At 42.8% G+C, this 21148-nt stretch overlaps 9 non-coding genes and 1 pseudogene across 9 annotated transcripts; all 10 read left to right on the top strand.

The window, feature by feature from the left end:
* The first annotated feature begins 2212 nt into the window (after window positions 1–2212).
* On the top strand, window positions 2213–2388 carry LOC141193634 (U2 spliceosomal RNA; annotated as a pseudogene).
* A 1115-nt stretch (window positions 2389–3503) lies between these two features.
* Window positions 3504–3694, top strand: LOC141194013 (U2 spliceosomal RNA). Its single transcript, XR_012266811.1, has one exon. It is a non-coding gene; the product is annotated as a U2 spliceosomal RNA (small nuclear RNA).
* Window positions 3695–4809: 1115 nt separating this feature from the next.
* Window positions 4810–5000, top strand: LOC141194234 (U2 spliceosomal RNA). Its single transcript, XR_012267022.1, has one exon. It is a non-coding gene; the product is annotated as a U2 spliceosomal RNA (small nuclear RNA).
* Window positions 5001–6115: 1115 nt separating this feature from the next.
* LOC141194012 (U2 spliceosomal RNA) lies at window positions 6116–6306 on the top strand. Its single transcript, XR_012266810.1, has one exon. It is a non-coding gene; the product is annotated as a U2 spliceosomal RNA (small nuclear RNA).
* Window positions 6307–7421: 1115 nt separating this feature from the next.
* LOC141194011 (U2 spliceosomal RNA) lies at window positions 7422–7612 on the top strand. The gene has a single exon (XR_012266809.1). It is a non-coding gene; the product is annotated as a U2 spliceosomal RNA (small nuclear RNA).
* Window positions 7613–8727: 1115 nt separating this feature from the next.
* On the top strand, window positions 8728–8918 carry LOC141194010 (U2 spliceosomal RNA). Its single transcript, XR_012266808.1, has one exon. It is a non-coding gene; the product is annotated as a U2 spliceosomal RNA (small nuclear RNA).
* Window positions 8919–10033: 1115 nt separating this feature from the next.
* Window positions 10034–10224, top strand: LOC141194008 (U2 spliceosomal RNA). The gene has a single exon (XR_012266806.1). It is a non-coding gene; the product is annotated as a U2 spliceosomal RNA (small nuclear RNA).
* A 1115-nt stretch (window positions 10225–11339) lies between these two features.
* LOC141194007 (U2 spliceosomal RNA) lies at window positions 11340–11530 on the top strand. The gene has a single exon (XR_012266805.1). It is a non-coding gene; the product is annotated as a U2 spliceosomal RNA (small nuclear RNA).
* A 6124-nt stretch (window positions 11531–17654) lies between these two features.
* LOC141193668 (U2 spliceosomal RNA) lies at window positions 17655–17846 on the top strand. The gene has a single exon (XR_012266558.1). It is a non-coding gene; the product is annotated as a U2 spliceosomal RNA (small nuclear RNA).
* Window positions 17847–20287: 2441 nt separating this feature from the next.
* On the top strand, window positions 20288–20477 carry LOC141193675 (U2 spliceosomal RNA). The gene has a single exon (XR_012266565.1). It is a non-coding gene; the product is annotated as a U2 spliceosomal RNA (small nuclear RNA).
* The last annotated feature ends 671 nt before the right edge of the window (window positions 20478–21148 follow it).

Below are 21148 nucleotides of genomic sequence, written 5' to 3'. Positions count from 1 at the left end.
TCAGCAGCTTTTTAATGAGAAAACTATAGACCAGTCTTTTACTGAAGATGCCCTTAATTCATTAAAAAATAGTCTGAGCCGCGAAGACCAAGAATTGTTATGCACTGAAGTCACCTTGTCGGAAGTAGATGCTGCTATCAAAAGTTTTTCCTATGGGAAAACCCCTGGTTCTGACGGTTTGCCTGTTGAATTTTATCGTGAATTTTGGAATTTTTTAAAACCCGACTTGTTTTTAGTAATCAAAGAAGCTTTTAAGTGTGATATCCTGCCTATATCTTGGAGAAGTGGTCTGGTCTCTCTGATTTTTAAAAAAGGAGCCAAATCCCATCTGGCAAACTGGAGACCAATCACACTGTTGAATGTTGATTACAAGTTGATGTCCAAAATTTTAGTGAACCGTTTTAAAAAAGTTTTATCCAAAGTTATTTATGAAGACCAGGTATGTGGGGTGCCAGGAAGAGGAGTTGCGGAGCATCTCAATACCATCCGCGATGTCATATGGTACCAGCAATCCAGGAAGCAAGACTTAGCAATTTTATCGTTGGATTTTCAAAAGGCTTTTGATCGTGTCTCTCATTGTTTTTTATGGTTGGTTTTAAAAAAAATGGGCTTCCCTGAAATTTTTATCAAGCAAGTGGCACTTTTATATAAGAACTCTTTTAGTAAAATTTTAATCAATGGATTTTTGTCTAATGAAGTGTTTTTGCATTCAGGTGTGAAGCAAGGCTGCCCTTTGTCCCCAGTGCTATTTATATGTGCAATAGAGCCTCTTTTATCTATGCTACGAGAGGATAAAGTGATTAAAGGTGTCCCTATCCCTGGAGGACATGGAAGAGATGTGAAGCTAATGGGCTACATGGATGATATTACTATTTTTTGTTCATCACCTGCCGCTCTCAGGAGAGCTATAAGAACGACCAATTTTTTTTGTGAAGCCTCAGGTTTTAAGTTAAACATTGAGAAATGTGATTGTTTTGTCCGTGGCAATTGGGCGGATGTGTCCATCCCTGATCTCCCGATGCAGTCAGAGAAGATTAAAATTCTGGGCGTGATTTTTGATCGACAGAATGATGGAATGAAGAGCTGGGATGGAGTAAGGGACAAAATACAAAAGAAGATTGACTTTTGGAAATTAAGAAAATTAACAATCGAAGGTAAAGTTTTAATTATTAAGGCCCTTCTGCTTCCTGTCATGTTATATCTCAGTTATGTTTATCCCCCAAGTGACCTTACAGCGAGAAGATTACAGAGAATGCTGTTTGAATTTGTGTGGAACTCTAAGTTCGAAAAGGTGAAGAGAGAAACAATGTACAAGATGCACCACCTTGGTGGTAAGGATGTTCCCAACGTCAAACTGTTTTTATACTCCAAGTTTTTTAGCCTCTGTTTTAAATATATGTTTGCTTCAAGCCCTTGGGCACATTTTTTAAGATATGCAGCTGGCCACATTTTTAGGAGGCGAAAGTGGATATCCATTCCTTTAACAAGCCCAGTGTTGTTATCACCTCCACAACAATATGCCATCCTGGAGAAAGTTATCAGATTATATGGCCTAGATTCTTTTGAGATGGAGACATTGAAGAATGCAAGAAAGCTGCTGCAGCAATTAAAAAAGAAAGAAACTTTGACGCCCATAAGCCATTATTCATATAGCAGAGTCACTAAAATATGGAATTTAACAAATGCACCTTACCTGATGAATCAACATAAAGACTTAGCTTGGATGATTGTGCAGGAATGTTTACCGACTCGTGATTTCCAGTATAAAAGAAGACTTAGCACTATACAAACCTGCCCGAGGCATCAGTGCAATAATGATGAGACTACTATGCACCTTATTTGGAATTGTGATTTTGCACAGCAAGTGTGGAAAGACTGTGGTGAGCTTTTAAAATTTTTATCTGGTCTTAATTTTTTAAGCCTTGAAGTGGTTTTATATGGGATTTTACCAAACATGACGAGAGAAAAAGAGAGAGTTTTATGGTGCACTTTGAGTTGTGTTAAAAGTGCTCTATGGAAGACCAGAAACATATTGTTGTTTAAAAGAGACTATATAGAAGTCAAGGATTGTATAAGACTGGCATTAAGTGAAATTTATATGTACTACCTAATGGATATGAAGAAGCTTGGAAAGAAAAGAGCCCTGAGTATATGGAACTATCACCTATGGAAGATGTTATTTTAAAGCTCTGAAGAAAAGATAAAGACTACGATATTTTAAATATAAACGCAAAATCTGTTCTTATCAGTTTAATATCTGATACGTCCCCTATCTGGGGACCATATATTAAATGGATTTTTAGAACAGGGAGATGGAAAAAGAGCTTGCTCTGTCCACTCCACGCATTGACCTGGTATTGCAGTATCTCCAGGACCGGTGCACCCCTTCTTTAATGCAGTTTCTAAAATCAGAAAGAATTGAATTCAATGTTTTTTGTTCATTTTGCTTGTTTGTCGGATTTTGGGATGGACTCTTTGGCTTTGCTTTTCTTCTCCTCATTGGATTTTTCATGTTCAAAGTTGCAGAAGCCAGATTACAAGCTCATTTTGGTTCAACTTCAGCAACTGTGCATTGCATTGCCATGTAATGTGATGCAATGCTATCTTTCTAGCTCTCCCTTTTTACTTCCTTTTGGATAAACAGACATATTAGGCAAGCATTTTGGAGCTTTCACCTAAATAACTACAGGTGGTGAGATAAGCTGCACAATATAATTGACCTTTCAGTATATTGTTGCACACACACCATCTATTTAGCAAATGCCCTTGTTATCAACAGCAGCCTTTTAAACTCACCTGAGCTAACAGGTATGTGCGCTGGTTACTCTGCTGCGCTTAAAATTTCTTTTTTGGTTTGCTACAATGCCTTTTCTGAAACGTTGTCTCCTTCTGCTGGAACACTGACTTCTTTCATTTAATGCCTGCAGACTATAAAAGAGAACCCAACCCAAAAAGTTTGGTTGATTAGTCTGTGGCATTCTGTTAAACTGTTGCTTATGGCGGTCTCTGTGAGCTTCTCAGCGACATTAAGCCAGCCAGGTATCCTGCCTGCAGTAGATGGAATGTGGCAATGGAACGCTGGCTGCGCGTGTCATAATAGGCTCTGAGCCTTTATATACCTGTGCACAGCAGCAGCCACCTTCAGTCTGCTGCTGGACAGCCAGCAGCAGCAGCAGCAGGAGAGGTATGTAATCAGGAGCCCTCCTGCTAAGGGTAGACAGCTGCTCGTTCCACCCCACCCCCCGCCTTAATTGGTTCTCCTCCCTTCCAACGGTGTTGAGGCGGGTGGGAACAGCAGGGGGTGAAGGTGCTGTGTTTAAAGAGGTGGAGTTATGCAGATCTAAAACGCGTGGATTGCAGCAGCAGCAAGCCGAAAAGTGCAGGCATGTAAGGGATCTAGAGGTTGACAACATGTCTTCTTAACGGGAGTCCAGGAGCTCATCTCCACAAATGGACTTTTCAGGATCCTTGGGTGGCTCCGTAGTTTGAAACCAATTCTGGTTATCGCTTCTCGGCCTTTTGGCTAAGATCAAGTGTAGTATCTGTTCTTATCAGTTTAATATCTGATACGTCCCCTATCTGGGGACCATATATTAAATGGATTTTTAGAACAGGGAGATGGAAAAAGAGCTTGCTCTGTCCACTCCACGCATTGACCTGGTATTGCAGTATCTCCAGGACCGGTGCACCCCTTCTTTAATGCAGTTTCTAAAATCAGAAAGAATTGAATTCAATGTTTTTTGTTCATTTTGCTTGTTTGTCGGATTTTGGGATGGACTCTTTGGCTTTGCTTTTCTTCTCCTCATTGGATTTTTCATGTTCAAAGTTGCAGAAGCCAGATTACAAGCTCATTTTGGTTCAACTTCAGCAACTGTGCATTGCATTGCCATGTAATGTGATGCAATGCTATCTTTCTAGCTATCCCTTTTTACTTCCTTTTGGATAAACAGACATATTAGGCAAGCATTTTGGAGCTTTCACCTAAATAACTACAGGTGGTGAGATAAGCTGCACAATATAATTGACCTTTCAGTATATTGTTGCACACACACCATCTATTTAGCAAATGCCCTTGTTATCAACAGCAGCCTTTTAAACTCACCTGAGCTAACAGGTATGTGCGCTGGTTACTCTGCTGCGCTTAAAATTTCTTTTTTGGTTTGCTACAATGCCTTTTCTGAAACGTTGTCTCCTTCTGCTGGAACACTGACTTCTTTCATTTAATGCCTGCAGACTATAAAAGAGAACCCAACCCAAAAAGTTTGGTTGATTAGTCTGTGGCATTCTGTTAAACTGTTGCTTATGGCGGTCTCTGTGAGCTTCTCAGCGACATTCAGCCAGCCAGGTATCCTGCCTGCAGTAGATGGAATGTGGCAATGGAACGCTGGCTGCGCGTGTCATAATAGGCTCTGAGCCTTTTTATACCTGTGCACAGCAGCAGCCACCTTCAGTCTGCTGCTGGACAGCCAGCAGCAGCAGCAGCAGGAGAGGTATGTAATCAGGAGCCCTCCTGCTAAGGGTAGACAGCTGCTCGTTCCACCCCACCCCCCGCCTTAATTGGTTCTCCTCCCTTCCAACGGTGTTGAGGCGGGTGGGAACAGCAGGGGGTGAAGGTGCTGTGTTTAAAGAGGTGGAGTTATGCAGATCTAAAACGCGTGGATTGCAGCAGCAGCAAGCCGAAAAGTGCAGGCATGTAAGGGATCTAGAGGTTGACAACATGTCTTCTTAACGGGAGTCCAGGAGCTCATCTCCACAAATGGACTTTTCAGGATCCTTGGGTGGCTCCGTAGTTTGAAACCAATTCTGGTTATCGCTTCTCGGCCTTTTGGCTAAGATCAAGTGTAGTATCTGTTCTTATCAGTTTAATATCTGATACGTCCCCTAACTGGGGACCATATATTAAATGGATTTTTAGAACAGGGAGATGGAAAAAGAGCTTGCTCTGTCCACTCCACGCATTGACCTGGTATTGCAGTATCTCCAGGACCGGTGCACCCCTTCTTTAATGCAGTTTCTAAAATCAGAAAGAATTGAATTCAATGTTTTTTGTTCATTTTGCTTGTTTGTCGGATTTTGGGATGGACTCTTTGGCTTTGCTTTTCTTCTCCTCATTGGATTTTTCATGTTCAAAGTTGCAGAAGCCAGATTACAAGCTCATTTTGGTTCAACTTCAGCAACTGTGCATTGCATTGCCATGTAATGTGATGCAATGCTATCTTTCTAGCTCTCCCTTTTTACTTCCTTTTGGATAAACAGACATATTAGGCAAGCATTTTGGAGCTTTCACCTAAATAACTACAGGTGGTGAGATAAGCTGCACAATATAATTGACCTTTCAGTATATTGTTGCACACACACCATCTATTTAGCAAATGCCCTTGTTATCAACAGCAGCCTTTTAAACTCACCTGAGCTAACAGGTATGTGCGCTGGTTACTCTGCTGCGCTTAAAATTTCTTTTTTGGTTTGCTACAATGCCTTTTCTGAAACGTTGTCTCCTTCTGCTGGAACACTGACTTCTTTCATTTAATGCCTGCAGACTATAAAAGAGAACCCAACCCAAAAAGTTTGGTTGATTAGTCTGTGGCATTCTGTTAAACTGTTGCTTATGGCGGTCTCTGTGAGCTTCTCAGCGACATTCAGCCAGCCAGGTATCCTGCCTGCAGTAGATGGAATGTGGCAATGGAACGCTGGCTGCGCGTGTCATAATAGGCTCTGAGCCTTTATATACCTGTGCACAGCAGCAGCCACCTTCAGTCTGCTGCTGGACAGCCAGCAGCAGCAGCAGCAGGAGAGGTATGTAATCAGGAGCCCTCCTGCTAAGGGTAGACAGCTGCTCGTTCCACCCCACCCCCCGCCTTAATTGGTTCTCCTCCCTTTCAACGGTGTTGAGGCGGGTGGGAACAGCAGGGGGTGAAGGTGCTGTGTTTAAAGAGGTGGAGTTATGCAGATCTAAAACGCGTGGATTGCAGCAGCAGCAAGCCGAAAAGTGCAGGCATGTAAGGGATCTAGAGGTTGACAACATGTCTTCTTAACGGGAGTCCAGGAGCTCATCTCCACAAATGGACTTTTCAGGATCCTTGGGTGGCTCCGTAGTTTGAAACCAATTCTGGTTATCGCTTCTCGGCCTTTTGGCTAAGATCAAGTGTAGTATCTGTTCTTATCAGTTTAATATCTGATACGTCCCCTATCTGGGGACCATATATTAAATGGATTTTTAGAACAGGGAGATGGAAAAAGAGCTTGCTCTGTCCACTCCACGCATTGACCTGGTATTGCAGTATCTCCAGGACCGGTGCACCCCTTCTTTAATGCAGTTTCTAAAATCAGAAAGAATTGAATTCAATGTTTTTTGTTCATTTTGCTTGTTTGTCGGATTTTGGGATGGACTCTTTGGCTTTGCTTTTCTTCTCCTCATTGGATTTTTCATGTTTAAAGTTGCAGAAGCCAGATTACAAGCTCATTTTGGTTCAACTTCAGCAACTGTGCATTGCATTGCCATGTAATGTGATGCAATGCTATCTTTCTAGCTCTCCCTTTTTACTTCCTTTTGGATAAACAGACATATTAGGCAAGCATTTTGGAGCTTTCACCTAAATAACTACAGGTGGTGAGATAAGCTGCACAATATAATTGACCTTTCAGTATATTGTTGCACACACACCATCTATTTAGCAAATGCCCTTGTTATCAACAGCAGCCTTTTAAACTCACCTGAGCTAACAGGTATGTGCGCTGGTTACTCTGCTGCGCTTAAAATTTCTTTTTTGGTTTGCTACAATGCCTTTTCTGAAACGTTGTCTCCTTCTGCTGGAACACTGACTTCTTTCATTTAATGCCTGCAGACTATAAAAGAGAACCCAACCCAAAAAGTTTGGTTGATTAGTCTGTGGCATTCTGTTAAACTGTTGCTTATGGCGGTCTCTGTGAGCTTCTCAGCGACATTCAGCCAGCCAGGTATCCTGCCTGCAGTAGATGGAATGTGGCAATGGAACGCTGGCTGCGCGTGTCATAATAGGCTCTGAGCCTTTATATACCTGTGCACAGCAGCAGCCACCATCAGTCTGCTGCTGGACAGCCAGCAGCAGCAGCAGCAGGAGAGGTATGTAATCAGGAGCCCTCCTGCTAAGGGTAGACAGCTGCTCGTTCCACCCCACCCCCCGCCTTAATTGGTTCTCCTCCCTTCCAACGGTGTTGAGGCGGGTGGGAACAGCAGGGGGTGAAGGTGCTGTGTTTAAAGAGGTGGAGTTATGCAGATCTAAAACGCGTGGATTGCAGCAGCAGCAAGCCGAAAAGTGCAGGCATGTAAGGGATCTAGAGGTTGACAACATGTCTTCTTAACGGGAGTCCAGGAGCTCATCTCCACAAATGGACTTTTCAGGATCCTTGGGTGGCTCCGTAGTTTGAAACCAATTCTGGTTATCGCTTCTCGGCCTTTTGGCTAAGATCAAGTGTAGTATCTGTTCTTATCAGTTTAATATCTGATACGTCCCCTATCTGGGGACCATATATTAAATGGATTTTTAGAACAGGGAGATGGAAAAAGAGCTTGCTCTGTCCACTCCACGCATTGACCTGGTATTGCAGTATCTCCAGGACCGGTGCACCCCTTCTTTAATGCAGTTTCTAAAATCAGAAAGAATTGAATTCAATGTTTTTTGTTCATTTTGCTTGTTTGTCGGATTTTGGGATGGACTCTTTGGCTTTGCTTTTCTTCTCCTCATTGGATTTTTCATGTTCAAAGTTGCAGAAGCCAGATTACAAGCTCATTTTGGTTCAACTTCAGCAACTGTGCATTGCATTGCCATGTAATGTGATGCAATGCTATCTTTCTAGCTCTCCCTTTTTACTTCCTTTTGGATAAACAGACATATTAGGCAAGCATTTTGGAGCTTTCACCTAAATAACTACAGGTGGTGAGATAAGCTGCACAATATAATTGACCTTTCAGTATATTGTTGCACACACACCATCTATTTAGCAAATGCCCTTGTTATCAACAGCAGCCTTTTAAACTCACCTGAGCTAACAGGTATGTGCGCTGGTTACTCTGCTGCGCTTAAAATTTCTTTTTTGGTTTGCTACAATGCCTTTTCTGAAACGTTGTCTCCTTCTGCTGGAACACTGACTTCTTTCATTTAATGCCTGCAGACTATAAAAGAGAACCCAACCCAAAAAGTTTGGTTGATTAGTCTGTGGCATTCTGTTAAACTGTTGCTTATGGCGGTCTCTGTGAGCTTCTCAGCGACATTCAGCCAGCCAGGTATCCTGCCTGCAGTAGATGGAATGTGGCAATGGAACGCTGGCTGCGCGTGTCATAATAGGCTCTGAGCCTTTATATACCTGTGCACAGCAGCAGCCACCTTCAGTCTGCTGCTGGACAGCCAGCAGCAGCAGCAGCAGGAGAGGTATGTAATCAGGAGCCCTCCTGCTAAGGGTAGACAGCTGCTCGTTCCACCCCACCCCCCGCCTTAATTGGTTCTCCTCCCTTCCAACGGTGTTGAGGCGGGTGGGAACAGCAGGGGGTGAAGGTGCTGTGTTTAAAGAGGTGGAGTTATGCAGATCTAAAACGCGTGGATTGCAGCAGCAGCAAGCCGAAAAGTGCAGGCATGTAAGGGATCTAGAGGTTGACAACATGTCTTCTTAACGGGAGTCCAGGAGCTCATCTCCACAAATGGACTTTTCAGGATCCTTGGGTGGCTCCGTAGTTTGAAACCAATTCTGGTTATCGCTTCTCGGCCTTTTGGCTAAGATCAAGTGTAGTATCTGTTCTTATCAGTTTAATATCTGATACGTCCCCTATCTGGGGACCATATATTAAATGGATTTTTAGAACAGGGAGATGGAAAAAGAGCTTGCTCTGTCCACTCCACGCATTGACCTGGTATTGCAGTATCTCCAGGACCGGTGCACCCCTTCTTTAATGCAGTTTCTAAAATCAGAAAGAATTGAATTCAATGTTTTTTGTTCATTTTGCTTGTTTGTCGGATTTTGAGATGGACTCTTTGGCTTTGCTTTTCTTCTCCTCATTGGATTTTTCATGTTCAAAGTTGCAGAAGCCAGATTACAAGCTCATTTTGGTTCAACTTCAGCAACTGTGCATTGCATTGCCATGTAATGTGATGCAATGCTATCTTTCTAGCTCTCCCTTTTTACTTCCTTTTGGATAAACAGACATATTAGGCAAGCATTTTGGAGCTTTCACCTAAATAACTACAGGTGGTGAGATAAGCTGCACAATATAATTGACCTTTCAGTATATTGTTGCACACACACCATCTATTTAGCAAATGCCCTTGTTATCAACAGCAGCCTTTTAAACTCACCTGAGCTAACAGGTATGTGCGCTGGTTACTCTGCTGCGCTTAAAATTTCTTTTTTGGTTTGCTACAATGCCTTTTCTGAAACGTTGTCTCCTTCTGCTGGAACACTGACTTCTTTCATTTAATGCCTGCAGACTATAAAAGAGAACCCAACCCAAAAAGTTTGGTTGATTAGTCTGTGGCATTCTGTTAAACTGTTGCTTATGGCGGTCTCTGTGAGCTTCTCAGCGACATTCAGCCAGCCAGGTATCCTGCCTGCAGTAGATGGAATGTGGCAATGGAACGCTGGCTGCGCGTGTCATAATAGGCTCTGAGCCTTTATATACCTGTGCACAGCAGCAGCCACCATCAGTCTGCTGCTGGACAGCCAGCAGCAGCAGCAGCAGGAGAGGTATGTAATCAGGAGCCCTCCTGCTAAGGGTAGACAGCTGCTCGTTCCACCCCACCCCCCGCCTTAATTGGTTCTCCTCCCTTCCAACGGTGTTGAGGCGGGTGGGAACAGCAGGGGGTGAAGGTGCTGTGTTTAAAGAGGTGGAGTTATGCAGATCTAAAACGCGTGGATTGCAGCAGCAGCAAGCCGAAAAGTGCAGGCATGTAAGGGATCTAGAGGTTGACAACATGTCTTCTTAACGGGAGTCCAGGAGCTCATCTCCACAAATGGACTTTTCAGGATCCTTGGGTGGCTCCGTAGTTTGAAACCAATTCTGGTTATCGCTTCTCGGCCTTTTGGCTAAGATCAAGTGTAGTATCTGTTCTTATCAGTTTAATATCTGATACGTCCCCTATCTGGGGACCATATATTAAATGGATTTTTAGAACAGGGAGATGGAAAAAGAGCTTGCTCTGTCCACTCCACGCATTGACCTGGTATTGCAGTATCTCCAGGACCGGTGCACCCCTTCTTTAATGCAGTTTCTAAAATCAGAAAGAATTGAATTCAATGTTTTTTGTTCATTTTGCTTGTTTGTCGGATTTTGGGATGGACTCTTTGGCTTTGCTTTTCTTCTCCTCATTGGATTTTTCATGTTCAAAGTTGCAGAAGCCAGATTACAAGCTCATTTTGGTTCAACTTCAGCAACTGTGCATTGCATTGCCATGTAATGTGATGCAATGCTATCTTTCTAGCTCTCCCTTTTTACTTCCTTTTGGATAAACAGACATATTAGGCAAGCATTTTGGAGCTTTCACCTAAATAACTACAGGTGGTGAGATAAGCTGCACAATATAATTGACCTTTCAGTATATTGTTGCACACACACCATCTATTTAGCAAATGCCCTTGTTATCAACAGCAGCCTTTTAAACTCACCTGAGCTAACAGGTATGTGCGCTGGTTACTCTGCTGCGCTTAAAATTTCTTTTTTGGTTTGCTACAATGCCTTTTCTGAAACGTTGTCTCCTTCTGCTGGAACACTGACTTCTTTCATTTAATGCCTGCAGACTATAAAAGAGAACCCAACCCAAAAAGTTTGGTTGATTAGTCTGTGGCATTCTGTTAAACTGTTGCTTATGGCGGTCTCTGTGAGCTTCTCAGCGACATTCAGCCAGCCAGGTATCCTGCCTGCAGTAGATGGAATGTGGCAATGGAACGCTGGCTGCGCGTGTCATAATAGGCTCTGAGCCTTTATATACCTGTGCACAGCAGCAGCCACCTTCAGTCTGCTGCTGGACAGCCAGCAGCAGCAGCAGCAGGAGAGGTATGTAATCAGGAGCCCTCCTGCTAAGGGTAGACAGCTGCTCGTTCCACCCCACCCCCCGCCTTAATTGGTTCTCCTCCCTTCCAACGGTGTTGAGGCGGGTGGGAACAGCAGGGGGTGAAGGTGCTGTGTTTAAAGAGGTGGAGTTATGCAGATCTAAAACGCGTGGATTGCAGCAGCAGCAAGCCGAAAAGTGCAGGCATGTAAGGGATCTAGAGGTTGACAACATGTCTTCTTAACGGGAGTCCAGGAGCTCATCTCCACAAATGGACTTTTCAGGATCCTTGGGTGGCTCCGTAGTTTGAAACCAATTCTGGTTATCGCTTCTCGGCCTTTTGGCTAAGATCAAGTGTAGTATCTGTTCTTATCAGTTTAATATCTGATACGTCCCCTATCTGGGGACCATATATTAAATGGATTTTTAGAACAGGGAGATGGAAAAAGAGCTTGCTCTGTCCACTCCACGCATTGACCTGGTATTGCAGTATCTCCAGGACCGGTGCACCCCTTCTTTAATGCAGTTTCTAAAATCAGAAAGAATTGAATTCAATGTTTTTTGTTCATTTTGCTTGTTTGTCGGATTTTGGGATGGACTCTTTGGCTTTGCTTTTCTTCTCCTCATTGGATTTTTCATGTTCAAAGTTGCAGAAGCCAGATTACAAGCTCATTTTGGTTCAACTTCAGCAACTGTGCATTGCATTGCCATGTAATGTGATGCAATGCTATCTTTCTAGCTCTCCCTTTTTACTTCCTTTTGGATAAACAGACATATTAGGCAAGCATTTTGGAGCTTTCACCTAAATAACTACAGGTGGTGAGATAAGCTGCACAATATAATTGACCTTTCAGTATATTGTTGCACACACACCATCTATTTAGCAAATGCCCTTGTTATCAACAGCAGCCTTTTAAACTCACCTGAGCTAACAGGTATGTGCGCTGGTTACTCTGCTGCGCTTAAAATTTCTTTTTTGGTTTGCTACAATGCCTTTTCTGAAACGTTGTCTCCTTCTGCTGGAACACTGACTTCTTTCATTTAATGCCTGCAGACTATAAAAGAGAACCCAACCCAAAAAGTTTGGTTGATTAGTCTGTGGCATTCTGTTAAACTGTTGCTTATGGCGGTCTCTGTGAGCTTCTCAGCGACATTCAGCCAGCCAGGTATCCTGCCTGCAGTAGATGGAATGTGGCAATGGAACGCTGGCTGCGCGTGTCATAATAGGCTCTGAGCCTTTATATACCTGTGCACAGCAGCAGCCACCTTCAGTCTGCTGCTGGACAGCCAGCAGCAGCAGCAGCAGGAGAGGTATGTAATCAGGAGCCCTCCTGCTAAGGGTAGACAGCTGCTCGTTCCACCCCACCCCCCGCCTTAATTGGTTCTCCTCCCTTCCAACGGTGTTGAGGCGGGTGGGAACAGCAGGGGGTGAAGGTGCTGTGTTTAAAGAGGTGGAGTTATGCAGATCTAAAACGCGTGGATTGCAGCAGCAGCAAGCCGAAAAGTGCAGGCATGTAAGGGATCTAGAGGTTGACAACATGTCTTCTTAACGGGAGTCCAGGAGCTCATCTCCACAAATGGACTTTTCAGGATCCTTGGGTGGCTCCGTAGTTTGAAACCAATTCTGGTTATCGCTTCTCGGCCTTTTGGCTAAGACCATTTGGTTGCAGCCTGATAGGTGCGAGTTCTCTGGAGGAATCCAGGCCTTTTTGCGAAAGGATTTGGCGATTTTCTGTGGTATTATACCGACAGGTTTTGAAGATGAACTTCATGAAGAATACTATCCGAATTGGAGTGGATCCATCAGTTTCCGAGAGGAATAATGTGTCCTTCATCGTGGAGAAACTTTTGGAAGGAAAAGCTGGAGCAAAACGAGGCGACTTCTACAGCGTCAACGAGTTTCCTAAATTAGGTACATATGACGTGACTTTTGTAGAAGAAAATACCTGCCTTGATGTGTTTGAGTGGCTTCGGAGTCACACTGATGATCCTTTCTTGGAAGGGGTGTGGTTTGAACCCTTGTTTGGACTTCAAGAAAAGATTGTGTGGGTAACAGTTTATAACCCTTTTACTGAGCCAGCATTGCTTGAAGGCTTCCTTGCACGGTACTGTGATTATGTGCGTAAAGGGGAAAAGCAGTTTAATTCTTTAGGTATTTTCAACTGCAAATACAAGTTTCGGGTGAAACTGAAGAAGGATCCTGGAAGTGTGGGAGGCTTTAGACATCCTCCTGCGAATTTTTCTGTGGCGGGACATAGGGGCTTCCTTTACTATGTAGGGCAGCCTATGTATTGCAGGAAATGTTACTGCTTTGGACATGTGCAGGATGCATGTAAGAAAGGGCAATGTTGCCGTAACTGCAAAGAGGAGGGGCATGTGGCAAGTGCGTGCCCGAAGCCCAAGGCTTGTGACATGTGTGGAAGTGGTGAGCACATGTTTAAAGATTGCCCGCAGGGTGTGCCCAGGAAAACTGATAAGGAGAGGAAAAAGGAGGAGGAGGAGAGGAGGGTTTTGCAGCAGATAGAAAGAGAAACTGCTAGAATGGAGAGAGAGCAGAGGAGGCGGAGTGAAAGGTCTGCCCCTGAAACTGTGAGTCTGAGGCCTGCTTACCAGAAGGAGAAAAAGGCACCTAAAATGGAGAAGGAGCTTGTGAAAGAATTGAGGAGAATGGAGGGGCAGATGAATGCAGCGGGAGAAGGAAGGTGTCCGGATACGTTGGACTTTCAGGACGTTGTAGATGCTGCAGATTGTATGGAAACTGGGGAAGGGTCATCACACCCTTCAGATCCTGAGAATATTGAGGAGTACTTCTCCGATGAGGGTGGGGGGAGTAGAAAGTGTCACAGGGAGGGTGGTGGGGCAAATGATGAAGAAGATATCAAGGCACCGCAGCGAAAAGTGGGTGCCAAGAAAGCAAGGTAGGGTGATGGTGATGCTGCTAGCGGCTCGGAAACGAGTTGCTCGGTTCAGATGGTGGAAGAAGATAGTGGGGGTGCTGGTTAAGGTTGCCTTGCAATATGCGTGATAATGCCTATTATAAGCTTTGACTTAAGTCAAAGGCTTTTTCTTGTGAGTGGAGTTTTTGTAGTGTTTTTGTAACTTTTCTGTTTTCGTTTTTTTTAGGAGGTTTAAAAAAGGAAAAAATGGGTTTTACTATAATTTCACAAAATGTGAGAGTGTTTAAAAATAAGGCCAGGAGGGCTGCAATTTTTGATTTTTTGGCTATGAAGAATGCATCGATTTTTTGTTTGCAAGAGTGTGGAGTGGTGGATGGGGTGAGAGGAGATGAATGGTCTCATGGAGCATCTGTGTGGTCGGGGAGTGCATGTAATAAAAATGATGGTGTGGGGATTTTAGTTAAAGGGAGGGAGGTGGTTTTGAGTGATTATGTGGTGATTGATGTGGGGAGGTGCATTTTAGCAAATTTTGAGTACAAAAATGTTAAATTTTGTGTTATTAATGTTTATGCGCCGGTGGAGAAAAATGACCGGAAAAAGTTATTTGAAAAAATTAAACTTTTTGTTCCGGGAAGAATGCCTGTGGTGATTGTGGGTGATATGAATTGTGATGTGGGGAGAGTGAATGTGGATGTGTCTGGGAAAACTTTGTTAGAGTTGGTTAGTGATTTTGATTTGCATGATATGCAAAGTGTATGTAAAGTGAGGCCTTTGTTAAATACCTTCTTTTCCGAAAGTGGAAGAATACAATCTAGATTGGATTACTGTTTTATTTCAAAAAATATGATTCCTGTTGACTATAAGCAGGAGAATGTTTTGTTTTCAGATCATGTGTGCATGTCGTGTGAGTTGGATGTGAATGTGAATGGGGTGTTTGGGAAAGGTTTGTGGAAGTTGAATGTTAAGTTATTGGAGTATGAGGAAGTAAGAAAGGAATATGCAAGACGGTATGAGGAGTGGTGTGAGTGTAAAAATGGTTTTGGGAATGTTTGTGGGTGGTGGGATTGGGTTAAAAAACAGACAAAAATTTTTTTCAAAAATTTGGGTTATAAGATGGCAGCAGTCAAGAGGAGACATTTTGTGAGTTTAAATGCACGTTTAAGTTTCTTGTATAAATTGAGGGAGGGAGGGATGGAGGTGGAGGAGGATATTTTACAAGTGAAAAAGGAGGTTCATGAGTTCTTGTTGGAAAAAGGGAGGAGTATTGTCTTTAGAGCAAAAGTTGATAATTTGGAGTATGATGAAAAATGTTCACGTTTTTTTTTCAAGAAGGTTTTTGGGAAAAAGCAAAATATGTGTGTGTTGAATGGAGCAGATGGAAGCGAGGTGAGTGGAGAGGATATGTGTGAGGAAGTGGCAAAGTTTTATGAGGATTTGTATGCTGTAAAGTGGAGGGATGAGTGTTTGGAGAATGATGTTTTGAGTACGTTAGAGAGTAAATTGAATGAGGCGGAAAGAGAGAGGCTGATGGATGCTGTGACAAGTGATGAAGTATGGAAGGTTATGTGTAGTATGGCTTTGAATAAGACGCCGGGGGAGGATGGTCTTCCAGTAGAATTTTACCGCATGATGTGGGATGTGATTGGGAGTGATTTTGTGGATTTTTGTAAGTATATGTGGGAAAATATGGAGGTGGCAGGTAGTATGCGTGCAGGTATGGTTGTATTGATTCCGAAAAAGGGTGATTTGAAGAGTCTGAAAAACTGGAGGCCAATAACATTATTGAACTGTGATTATAAGATCTACGCAAAATTAATGGCAAATAGGATGCGTGATGTGATAGAGAGTGTGATTGGGGATGAGCAGTGTTGTGCAGTACCTGGGAGACGGATTCACGAGTGTGTGTGTATATTGAGAGATTGTCTATGGGATTGTATGAGCCGGAAGAAGAGTGTGTTTTTGTTGAGCCTGGATTTTGAAAAGGCGTATGATAGGTTGTCGCATGGTTTTTTGTTTAGAGTGTTGCTGAGAATGGGTTTTCCTGCTGATTTTGTTGGGAGAGTGAGAAGTCTATATACAGATATTTATAGTTGTGTTTTAATGAACGGTTATGTCGGTAGGAGAGTGAATGTGCATTCGGGCGTGAGGCAGGGGTGTCCGTTATCCCCTGTGGCTTTTATTTGTGCAATTGAACCTTTGTTGTGTATGTTGAGGAAGGATAAAGTGGTTCGAGGTGTGCAAGTGCCGGGAGGTGGAGGAAGAGAGTGGAAGGTGAGTGGTTATATGGATGACGTGTGTGTATTATGTGATTCTGAATGTTCGGTGAGGCGGGTGAAGTTGTTAGTGTCTATCTTTTGTGGTGCGTCTGCATTTAAAGTGAATTGGGAAAAGAGTGAGTGTAAGGTTTTTGGAAGTGGTATTTTGAGTAGAGATGTAGGTGTGAACGTAGTGAGTGGGCCCATTAAGGTTTTGGGAGTGAAGTTTTCAGAAAGATTGGATGGGAAAGAAAGTTGGGATGACGCGAAAGAGAAGGTTGAAAAGAAGTTATGTTTTTGGAAGTTGAGAAGCCTTACTTTCTTTGGAAAAATCTTAGTCATTAAAAGCGTGGTGTTGCCTATTTTTTTATATGTTGCAGTTGTGTTTCCACCAGGTTATATGGTTTTGAGAGGATTGAATAGGATTTTGTTTGTTTTTTTGTGGAATTCTAAAATGGAGAGGGCGCGGAGGGAAGTGTTGGTGAAGCGTATGGAGAAAGGTGGTTTGGGTTTTCCAAATTTAGAAGTTTTTTTGGGTGTGAATATTGTGGTGTTTGTGCTGAAAGTGATTATGGGCGATGGAAAGTTTTCATGTATGTGTGGATATTTATTTGGGGCTTATTCTTTTCGTTTGAAGTGGAGAGAGAGGGATTTGCGGTGTCCGGTTGCTTTTGAGGTGCCCGTGTGGTATGTGTGGGTTTATAAGTTTTTGGTGAAGTATGAGTTGTGTGATGTGGATGTGAGGTTGTTGGGAAATAAGAAGGCTGTGTACAGGATGATTGAGTGTAGAGAAATGGAGAGTGGAATAAATTTGGTGAGAGGGTGTGATGTGCAAAAAGTATGGAAGAAGGTGCGGATGGGTGGTATGACAAATAAGCAGAGTGAGGTTGTGTGGCAGTCTTTGCATGGAGTGTTGCCAGTAAGAGAGTTTCAGAGGAATAGAGGTTTAGTGAGGAGTGAAACGTGTCCAAGAAATGGCTGTGGTGGAAGGGAAAGTGTGTTGCATGTTTTTTGGAATTGCCAGTATGCTAGAGATGTGATTGGGAGAATGGGGCCTTTGTGTAAAGAATTGTGTGGTGTGAATTTGTTGTCCTTTGAGTTGTTTATGTTTGGTTTGGGAATATGTGATGGGACGAAGGAAAGAGTCTTGTGGTTGATGCTTGCATGTATAAAGGAAGTGTTATGGGATGTGAGGAATGTGTATGTGTTTAAAAGGAAGGAAATTGCTGTAAAGGATAGTGTGAAGGTGATTATGGGGAAGATGTATGTGTGTTTCCTATGGGACAAAAAGAGGAGAGGGGAAGTGGATGCGGAGGGAATATGGAAAGTTAAAAAGTGGAGATATTTTGTAAATACTTCTTGATCTTGTTTTCTGTGTAAGGTTTAAAAAGAAGAAATAAAAATTTTCCGGTGATGATGGGAGCAGCATTTGTGTCGTTGAGATGATGCAGCTGTTTGGAAGGAAGTTCCTTTGGTCGTGACTATAGACCGTGGATTTCCCCATCTGAGGGAAAAAAAAAAAAAAATCTGTTCTTATCAGTTTAATATCTGATACGTCCCCTATCTGGGGACCATATATTAAATGGATTTTTAGAACAGGGAGATGGAAAAAGAGCTTGCTCTGTCCACTCCACGCATTGACCTGGTATTGCAGTATCTCCAGGACCGGTGCACCCCTTCTTTAATGCAGTTTCTAAAATCAGAAAGAATTGAATTCAATGTTTTTTGTTCATTTTGCTTGTTTGTCGGATTTTGGGATGGACTCTTTGGCTTTGCTTTTCTTCTCCTCATTGGATTTTTCATGTTCAAAGTTGCAGAAGCCAGATTACAAGCTCATTTTGGTTCAACTTCAGCAACTGTGCATTGCATTGCCATGTAATGTGATGCAATGCTATCTTTCTAGCTCTCCCTTTTTACTTCCTTTTGGATAAACAGACATATTAGGCAAGCATTTTGGAGCTTTCACCTAAATAACTACAGGTGGTGAGATAAGCTGCACAATATAATTGACCTTTCAGTATATTGTTGCACACACACCATCTATTTAGCAAATGCCCTTGTTATCAACAGCAGCCTTTTAAACTCACCTGAGCTAACAGGTATGTGCGCTGGTTACTCTGCTGCGCTTAAAATTTCTTTTTTGGTTTGCTACAATGCCTTTTCTGAAACGTTGTCTCCTTCTGCTGGAACACTGACTTCTTTCATTTAATGCCTGCAGACTATAAAAGAGAACCCAACCCAAAAAGTTTGGTTGATTAGTCTGTGGCATTCTGTTAAACTGTTGCTTATGGCGGTCTCTGTGAGCTTCTCAGCGACATTCAGCCAGCCAGGTATCCTGCCTGCAGTAGATGGAATGTGGCAATGGAACGCTGGCTGCGCGTGTCATAATAGGCTCTGAGCCTTTATATACCTGTGCACAGCAGCAGCCACCTTCAGTCTGCTAATGGACAGCCAGCAGCAGCAGCAGCAGGAGAGGTATGTAATCAGGAGCCCTCCTGCTAAGGGTAGACAGCTGCTCGTTCCACCCCACCCCCCGCCTTAATTGGTTCTCCTCCCTTCCAACGGTGTTGAGGCGGGTGGGAACAGCAGGGGGTGAAGGTGCTGTGTTTAAAGAGGTGGAGTTATGCAGATCTAAAACGCGTGGATTGCAGCAGCAGCAGCAAGCCGAAAAGTGCAGGCATGTAAGGGATCTAGAGGTTGACAACATGTCTTCTTAACGGGAGTCCAGGAGCTCATCTCCACAAATGGACTTTTCAGGATCCTTGGGTGGCTCCGTAGTTTGAAACCAATTCTGGTTATCGCTTCTCGGCCTTTTGGCTAAGATCAAGTGCAGTGATCTAGCGGTTGCTGCCTTGGTCTTGACTGGGAGGTGCTTGGGGTACCCGGCTCCTTGGCCTGGGGGGATCGCTACACTCATCGGTGGAGCTAAACCCCCCTGCTGCTATTAGGGAGTCGGATTAGTCCCTGGGCAACGAGAGGCGATCACCTTGTCACCACACATAGCTGTGGGGGGCAACTGTCGCCACACATAGCTGTGGTGGCAACATTTGGAGGATTAAAAGGAAAAACGGAAGGAAAACGGATTGTTGAGATGGAGTTTTGGAAAAAGAAGAGATGCTTACGTTTTTTTGTGAAACGGGAGACGGAAGAAACTTTTTTGGAAGAAAAATGGATTCTGGAAATTTTGAGGAAACATGAAGTTTTGGAGAAGGATATCTACTGTATGCAAGAAATAAAGCAAGGTAAAGTTTGTGATGTGACTCTAGTTTCTGAGGAAAAGTGCATTCATTTTTTCAAATGCTGGAGTGAAGAGGATTCTGGGAAAATTGGAGTAAGTGCATCATTCATGGGGAAACCGAAGAGTGTGATAATTTACATGGACAATCCGTTTGTGGAAATAGAGGAGATAATGGTTTTTTTGGAATCTAAATGTAAGATGGTAAAGTTTCAGAAATTATACAGGAACAAAGTTGGTATTTGGAACGGAAAGAGACGTTTTTTGGTGTGGACAACAGGAGAAGAAAATTTGCACAATGGGAGGATTATGGTAAACGGGAGTTCTGGGTATTGTTACATGGAAAGCAGCAAAGGAACTTTTGAAAAGAACTTTGGAGGACAAAAGGAAGATATTGGTGATAAAATGAAGAAGGAAGTTGATGCGATAATTATAGAGGAGAATAAGCAGGGAAAAGAAGTTGAAAGTTTAAAGGTGAAGAAAAAGGTAACGGTACAGGAAAATTGTGGATCAAGGAAAGTATCTGGTGAAAAGAAAGAAGTAAAAGAGGAAAAGGGTAAAGTTTTGGAGAAGGTGGTGACTTTCAGAGATGATGAGGAAGAGTATGATTGGGAACAGATGCGGTTAGAGCATGAGGAGGAAGAAAAGAAGTTAAGGGGTTTTGTTGGGAGGAAAGTAAAAGGGAAAAAGGGGATATTTAGTTTGGGAAACCGGGTGAAGTAATGTCAGTTGTGATTTGTTTGGAAACTGTTGAAACTGTAAAGGAATTGTTATGTTTAACTTTATATATATTAATTAAAATGAAAAAATATAAATATAATATCTAAACACGATGATGGAACTAAAATCTTGAGTTTAGTGATATATGATTTAAGATTATAAAACTTAATTTCTGAGTGTTTGGAAAAAAAAAAAAAAAAAATCTGTTCTTATCAGTTTAATATCTGATACGTCCCCTATCTGGGGACCATATATTAAATGGATTTTTAGAACAGGGAGATGGAAAAAGAGCTTGCTCTGTCCACTCCACGCATTGACCTGGTATTGCAGTATCTCCAGGACCGGTGCACCCCTTCTTTAATGCAGTTTCTAAAATCAGAAAGAATTGAATTCAATGTTTTTTGTTCATTTTGCTTGTTTGTCGGATTTTGGGATGGACTCTTTGGCTTTGCTTTTCTTCTCCTCATTGGATTTTTCATGTTCAAAGTTGCAGAAGCCAGATTACAAGCTCATTTTGGTTCAACTTCAGCAACTGTGCATTGCATTGCCATGTAATGTGATGCAATGCTATCTTTCTAGCTCTCCCTTTTTACTTCCTTTTGGATAAACAGACATATTAGGCAAGCATTTTGGAGCTTTCACCTAAATAACTACAGGTGGTGAGATAAGCTGCACAATATAATTGACCTTTCAGTATATTGTTGCACACACACCATCTATTTAGCAAATGCCCTTGTTATCAACAGCAGCCTTTTAAACTCACCTGAGCTAACAGGTATGTGCGCTGGTTACTCTGCTGCGCTTAAAATTTCTTTTTTGGTTTGCTACAATGCCTTTTCTGAAACGTCTCCTTCTGCTGGAACACTGACTTCTTTCATTTAATGCCTGCAGACTATAAAAGAGAACCCAACCCAAAAAGTTTGGTTGATTAGTCTGTGGCATTCTGTTAAACTGTTGCTTATGGCGGTCTCTGTGAGCTTCTCAGCGACATTCAGCCAGCCAGGTATCCTGCCTGCAGTAGATGGA

The sequence above is a fragment of the Phyllobates terribilis genome, unplaced genomic scaffold (assembly GCF_046119375.1).
Source record: "Phyllobates terribilis strain yellow unplaced genomic scaffold, ASM4611937v1 Scaffold_66__1_contigs__length_7565176, whole genome shotgun sequence".
NCBI classification, from domain to species: Eukaryota; Metazoa; Chordata; class Amphibia; order Anura; family Dendrobatidae; genus Phyllobates; species Phyllobates terribilis.
Note: the sequence above shows the minus strand (reverse complement) of the source record. Positions and strands in the feature narration are given on the sequence as shown.